An 8105-nucleotide genomic window follows, 5' to 3' on the forward strand; every position below is an offset into this window, starting at 1 on the left:
GGGGGATCGTAAAAAAAAAAAAGGCTTTTGTTGGCGGTAAAATCCTGTGACAGATCAAGGATGAAAGCCTCCTACACTGACTGGAACAACAAATCAAGGCCCAGTCACTTTGTGTTTGCTCAGAGAGTGGACCCACTTTATTACGATATTATTCACAATGAGCCAAATGCAGGGTCAGGACCGTCTTACTTGGCGTGTGCCGTTTGAAATCATGGCTATGGCTGTGACGGAAGGAGGGAGATTGGGGGGGAGTGTTGTGGATAAACAAACCGAGCCTATCAGAGTGGTCTGACTTCATTGCTTCTCTGGGAGAGATTGAACCTATCTTCCCCCCTCACCACCCTATTCTCACCTGCCAGCCACAGGAAGCCAATTGAGGTGATACACTGTCTCCCTGTCTCCCGTCAATCACCAGTCAAAAGGCTAATTCACAGTGGCGTTCTTAGTCCCGTCTCTGGAAACAAAGCATATGTTTTCTCTCTAGCACGGACACGTGGGAAATGTACGGATTCTCCCTCAACCTGCGCTCATCATGAAAACTGCATGTTGATTTGAGGGGGAGTTGGAAGGCCTGATGCTCGTCTTTGAGGATAATGCAGAGAGACAAGACTTGGGTGGAAGCCATGTTATGCACCCTGCCAATCTTCTTACTCACCATACTCCCTCATCTCGTCTGGGTTTTGAGATGGCCGAGCTTAATTATACATCACCGGTGGGAATTCTGCTCTTAACATCAAGTGAGATTCCGAGCAGCTAGCTCCGGTGGAGGAATATTTGCTGTGCAACCTCTGGCTCTGTAACTAATCCTATCAAATGAGGGAAGCAGGATAAATAGAGCTCAATCCCATGTCAAACACAACCAATTAGGCGGGATGGATTCCTCACCTTGCCGTAACAGTAGCCCGCACGGCGAAGCTGATCTAGGTGATAAGGCTTACTCGTGTCGGCTGGGGACCGCACTCAGCTCTGTCCTAACAACAATTGTCTCCTCGGGCGATATGATATCTGGCGATATGATAGCTGATGGAGGAAATGCTGCATTTAAATCATGAGAAAAGATGAGGCGTATACTCAGAATATCATTGATCAAGAAAACATGACAACTACCTCTGTACCAGGCAATATTTCCCACACCTAATGCTGATTGTATGAGTCCAGAGTGACCTCCTTCTTTATAATAATAATAATAATAATAATAATAATAATAATACATTAGACTTATATATCGCTTTTCTAGACACTCAAAGACGCTTTACAAACTGAAAAGATCGAGTAGTAATAATAAAAAGAAACAAAAATAAATAAAAGAAAGTATAGGGGTCTAATACATTTTCTAAATCTAAATTCTACATTTACTAAATCTAAATCTAAGTGTCTTTGTAGGACAATCTACTCTGTATACTGCAATTACATGTAGATTTCAGGCGGAGAAGCGGCGAACAAGCAACGCCAGCGTCCTCTGTCAGCCGACATTTTTTTTATAAAGCTCAAATTTGTATCAAGGTTTTGAGTTATAGGCACACTCACCCTGATAAGACAAGCAACGAAGTTTAGAAAATAATGCTATCTGCCACGGCCTCTCAATTGGCACTATCTAAGACCGCAAATATTATTGTTCTAACAAATCATTAGAGGAGGTCTGTGTGTGCTCGGCCTCTAAAGCTGCCAAGTCAGGCCACTATCTCTGCACAAGGTGCAGTCATAACAGCGCAGGTCTCTGGCCAGTGGCCACGGCATTCTCTGAGTAGCTCATCACCCTGGTCCAGGTTGTACTGTGCTCTCTGTACGTTGCGGTAGGGGATGGATACGATCCCACACCACTATATCAGGCCAGAGATGAACGAATGGAAGGGTGGACATGCAAGGGCCCAAAGAACAACATTATGATAGAGTGCTTTGGTGGGATCTAGTAGTGACATTCAACTCACCTGTGGTACAAGTTGGTTGGACACAAATTAAACCAAACCCCCACTTCCACATTCAGTACAGTAGAGGACAAACATTACTTGGACAAATAATGGCAGCTTTAGCAGAGGGCTGATTTATATAGAGAGGATAGTTGGTAATAGGGATGCATGAGCTTATACGCCTCGGGAAGGACAAGAATAATGACGATAGACTGGTACACAGTAGGGACAACAAGAGTGACATGTCTTGTAGCGTAGATCGAGTGTCTCTGGGTTTTGAGTTATATATATTTTACGGTACATGTGGGAATTCGGTACATGTGGGAAAACTAGGGTTAGGGTTAGACATGCCAGTATGTACCAAGTCAACGTAGCACCTAACTCTAACCCTAGTTTTCCCACATGTACCATAACATATATATATATGATACATGTACCCCTTGAAACACCCTATGAAACTAGTTGTGTGAGTTGTGCAGCCAGGTGGCATTATGTGAACTCAGGACTGAGGCCTCCATAAGGGAGATCTACCCAAGTGGACTATAGGAAGAGCCACAGTCCTCCACCTACCATCCCATAATTACCCTTAATAACAGCCTGTTTATTAGACAAGCTTGCATTGCAATTACCACTTTAATTGCTCCATTACCAACATCAGCATCAGCCCACACAAAAGCCTGTGCTATCATTATGCAAAGTTATCTCGTTAATTAATGTCTCCGTGTCGTTTGGAAAATCAGTTTTAATTATCAAGATGTGTAAATGTCTTATTTCGGGTATAACGGTAATGAGACGTCAGACTGTTGTGTCTTCACTATCATCACTCTTGGTTGAGGGTTAATATCATCTGGGTCCATTACGCCCCTTCTGCCCATTAAGACAGTGTGCTTGTACTTTATGGGTTATGTTTCAAACTGAAACGCCTACAGTAACTTTGACCTAACTGGTGCCGTGTGCGTGCGCTGACAGTGCCGTAAAAAGCCATCATGATGGCCGACACTGTGTTCCTGTTCAATTTCCTGTCCGTATAGGGAGATAATGAGGAGGAGGGTTGATTCATTAGCCTGTAGGAATAAGCGCACCTTTCATCCGAAGCAGGCGGCCCCACCACTTCAAAGGGAGCAAAGGGCTGTTTGATCCTGGACCGGGAGTGGGAGGTTGGGAGCGCGATAGAGAACGTCTTAGATTACGGCTCACTTCAAGCTTCGCCCTCTGCCTCTGGACCAGCTCCGAAAGAAAGATGGATGGCAGATTCCGAGAGAATTCGGCCCACGACCCTACTCGACCCCTTTTGTCCAGATTTAGTAATTTCGTGGCATATTCAGTGATGTCCAAGTGAAGTTTATTACCTCTTATCTCTCTCTACACCCCCACCCCACCCCCTTTCTCTCTCTCACTATCTTTTTATCTTATTTCACAGGGTTACTACCGTATGGTCTGTTTTTACAGCTGACTGCCCTTGATACTTACAGCACAGTGTCTAGTGTCAGTGACGCACACAGAAGCATGCATGCACGCACGGAAGCACGCATAGACTGGTCCCCCTGAAATTCAGGTGTCGGGAGGCTGCAGTTCATCTAAGGCACTAATCCTCTTTGATCCAATTACTACACTACCTCTGCTTTTAGGCAAAACAGTGGTGCAAGCAAGGCCAGTAAAGATCTTCTCAAAGACTGTTTTTCATCCATTCCATTTCAAATTAGACCCTTTTTTTCAGGTGTCCATAGAGATGGATGTTCTACTTTGGGTCAGAGAGGATCCCAATTAATTTAGAGGTCATTTGTTAAGTCCTCCCCTTCAGATCAATTTTATGCAGGAAGGAGGAAAAATCATTATACAGCTTAAAAGAAACTTAAGCGAATTACTGCAATTATTTAATGCTTGGTCTTGATCAGGCTAAGTGTCTACAAGCTCTTATTTATTTCCTTAACAGCCCCTTCATCTCCCAAGGTCCCTCCATTTGCACTGATAACAGTATCACTCATGACCAGCGATGGTGGGAGATTAGACCAGAGAAGAAGAGCTAGTGAGGACTCAGCATTCAACACTGCTGTTGTCAGGGGGAGCTGCAGGCCTTAGTAGACCAATAGTATCCAATAATTTTCCTCCCTCATCGACTTTTCTTTGTGACCAATGATCTAAAAAGGACCGGATGGGTGAAAACTAAATGGTGCAATGCTTCCTTCGGTAATCCTTTCAGCTATCTGTGGTCATTGAAGGAAAGGAGACAAGGAAGGGAAGCTATTCATTCGGATACAGTCGGCTTTAGAACTGTCTGTCACAGGCAGTCATGGGTACCGTTGGCAACCGCATAGGTCTGTGGGGAGAGTGGGCGGCCAGCTAGCAGTCCTGGACTATGAGCAGCATTGGGCACACTCTCAAATGAGGCACAAAACACAGTGTCTCTGCTTCTTACTACCAACAACACTGCTACTCTACTTTTGCCTAGTCATGTTGGACATATTTTGATATCTTTCACTGAAGGATATCAATTCATTTGGTAACACTGAACAATAAGGTGCCTTTATACCAGTGTAGTAAAGCTGTAATTACTCTAATAATAACATGTTTTTACAAGGTAATTAGGTAATTGCTTGGTCGATTGAGTTGAGCAGTGCTCACATTCAGTCCTTATGGGAAATGTTGTGATGCAACAACAACTGATTTATTTCTGTAACCACAACAGAGGTCTGTCTTTCAGTGGTCCTAGAGGAGAGAAAAAAAGGCTGTGTGTGTGATCTAAGCATAAAAAGAGGGAAGCTGGGGTAACTGCAACCACACCATTTTAAGTCCTTAATTTCGGCTACAAAGTGAAAGTCATTCTGCCATCAGCAGTTCCTTTCCAAACAGAGGGTTTTCTGTTTGTATTCCCAGTAGTGCAGGAGTCAAAAGTGAATTGAGGTACTGTAGGAGCCAGATATGTTGCCATGATAGTTGTGTGTAGTAGCGCTGTCACATGTGACCCCGGAAGGGCAAACAGGTTTTTTTTTAAATATATTTTTTTAATGATTAATTTATGAGTTTTCAGGTTCATATCACAAACACACAGGTACATCACAATGCAACACTATGGAAGCAACAACATACCAACGAAAAAGGTAAACAGATAATAAAAATAATAAGAAAAGAAAAGAAAAACAACAATATATATTATTAAAATAAATAATAATAAAAGTAAAAACATAGGAGAGGAAAAGAAAAAAATGAAAAGTACAAAGATCAGATAGGTAGTTAGGTTAAGGTCATTTGCAAGTCAAGAGAGGAGAGATAGAGGCTTTTCAGTTGGAAGGTGGCGGGGTAATTTTAATGGAATCTATATACTGTGAAAATGGCTGCCAGATTTTGTGGAACTTGGGTAGGGAGTTCATAGGATATGCTTGATTTTCTCCAGCTGCATAGAATTCAGCACGTCTCCAATCCAACGAGAATGAGTTGGAACGGAGGGACCCTTCCAATTCATAAGAATTAACCGCCTTGCCAGTAGTCAAAAATGGCACAAATTCCAGAACATATTTGGGCAGAGGTAACTCGGCTGGTAAGACTCCAAACATAGCAACAGTTGGGGAGGGTTCAATGGGGACAGAAGTGACCCCTACACAGAGACTGAAAACGTCCAGAGACTGAGAGCATACACAGAGACTGAGACAGACCTTTTCCAAAAACTGATGTTCGTGGTGCTGGTGGAAAGCCAGTGGGAAGTACAGAAAGACTGTGTAAGGTAGAGAGATGAAAGGGATATGGAAAGTTAGATCTTTACCTTTTCTTTTTACTGTTTTCCCCTGCTTTTATATTCATCCTATGCATGTATATGTTTTCATATATGTTTTTTATTCACTTTATGTTCTTATTCCTGTTGTAAAGCACTTTGAGCTGCATTTCTTGTATGAAAGGTGCTATATAAATAGAGCTTTACTTACTTACTTGGACAAAGTGTCAAAACAGACTCCCAAAATGAAGAGAGAGATGGACACAACCAAAACGTATGGCAAAGAAATGTGTTGTTGTACGGCGACCTTGAGTGCCATGAAAGGCGCCTTATAAAATAAATGTATTATTATTAATATTAAAGATCTGCAGGGGCCGCCGACATCTCTCACATATAGGATCAATGTCAGGAAAAATCTTCGCCAGCTTGCACCTAGACCAGGGTGAACCCTGTAGAGGATAGCTTCCCAGGTCTTAAGATCTATTTCTTCCCCCCAAGTCCTGTGACCAGATTGTACGTAATGTGAAAGAATCAGGGGATTGTAGCATAGATAATTCATTAAACATGTAGAGGCAAATGTTATAGTTGGGTCTTGTTTTAGAAACGAATCAATGGGGGAAATTGGGGAGATTGCAGGAAAGCCTGAAACATGTTTGCGGCCAAAATTACAGACTTGCAGGTATCAGAAATGTGGTTCCTGGAAGGTCATATATGCAGTGGGGCAAAAAAGTATTTAGTCAGCCACCAATTGTGCAGGTTCTCCCATTTAAAAAGATGAGAGAGGCCTGTAATGTTCATCATAGGTACACTTCAACTATGAGAGACAGAATGGGGGGAAAGAATCCAGGAAATCACATTGTCTGATTTTTTATGAATTAATTGGTAAATTCCTCTGTAAAATAAGTATTTGGTCACCTACAATCAAGCAAGATTTCTGGCTCTCAAAGACCTGTAACTTCTTCTTTAAGAGGCTCCTCTGTCCTCCACTTGTTACCTGTATTAATGGCACCTGTTTGAACTTGTTATCAGTATAAAAGACACCTGTCCACAACCTCAAACAGTCACACTCCAAACTCCACTATGGCCGAGACCAAAGATCTGTCAAAGGACACCAGAAACACAATTGTAGACCTGCACCAGGCTGGGAAGACTGAATCTGCAATAGGTAAGCAGCTTGGTGTGAAGAAATCAACTGTAGGAGCAATTATTAGAAAATGGAAGACATACAAGACCACTGAGAATCTCCCTCGATCTGGGGCTCCACGCAAGATCTCACCCCGTGGGGTCAAAATGATCACAAGAACGGTGAGCAAAAATCCCAGAACCACACGGAGGGACCTAGTGAATGACCTGCAGAGAGCTGGGACCAAAGTAACAAAGGCTACCATCAGTAACACACTACGCCGCCAGGGACTCAAATCCTGCAGTGCCAGACGTGTCCCCCTGCTTAAGCCAGTACATGTCCAGGCCCGTCTGAAGTTTGCTAGAGAGCATTTGGATGATCCAGAAGAGGATTGGGAGAATGTCATATGGTCAGATGAAACCAAAATATAACTTTTTGGTAAAAACTCAACTCGTTGTGTTTGGAGGAGAAAGAATGCTGAGTTGCATCCAAAGAACACCATACCTACTGTGAAGCATGGGGGTGGAAACATCATGCTTTGGGGCTGTTTTTCTGCAAAGGGACCAGGACGACTGATCCGTGTAAAAGAAAGAATGAATGGGGCCATGTATCGTGATATTTTGAGTGAAAACCTCCTTCCATCAGCAAGGGCATTGAAGATGAAACGTGGCTGGGTCTTTCAGCATGACAATGATCCCAAACACACCGCCCAGGCAACGAAGGAGTGGCTTCGTAAGAAGCATTTCAAGGTCCTGGAGTGGCTGGAGTGGCCTAGCCAGTCTCCAGATCTCAACCCCATAGAAAATCTTTGGAGGGAGTTGAAAGTCTGTGTTGCCCAGTGACAGCCCCAAAACATCACTGCTCTAGAGGAGATCAGCATGGAGGAATGGGCCAAAATACCAGCAACAGTGTGTGAAAACCTTGTGAAGACTTACAGAAAACGTTTGACCTCTGTCATTGCCAACAAAGGGTATATAACAACGTATTGAGATGAACTTTTGTTATTGACCAAATACTTACTTTCCACCATAATTAGCAAATAAATTCTTTAAAAATCAGACAATGTGATTTTCTCGTTTTGTCTCTCATAGTTGAAGTGTACCTATGATGAAAATTACAGGCCTCTCTCATCTTTTTAAGTGGGAGAACTTGCACAATTGGTGGCTGACTAAATACTTTTTTGCCCCACTGTATATGTACCAGCTCATTAAAGGAAGCAAATATACCATCCACATAAAGGCTACTGATGTTGGATATGACCTGGCTGTGCCACAGATTGTAGGCATTATCCAGCACAGAGGGGGGGAATAATGGATTGGCATGGAGAGGGGATGATAGCTCACTTCCTCTAAGCTTGTAATGCCACACA

Source organism: Nansenia antarctica, assembly GCF_963989245.1.
Source record: "Nansenia antarctica genome assembly, chromosome: 17".
In the NCBI taxonomy this organism is placed as follows: domain Eukaryota; kingdom Metazoa; phylum Chordata; class Actinopteri; order Argentiniformes; family Microstomatidae; genus Nansenia; species Nansenia antarctica.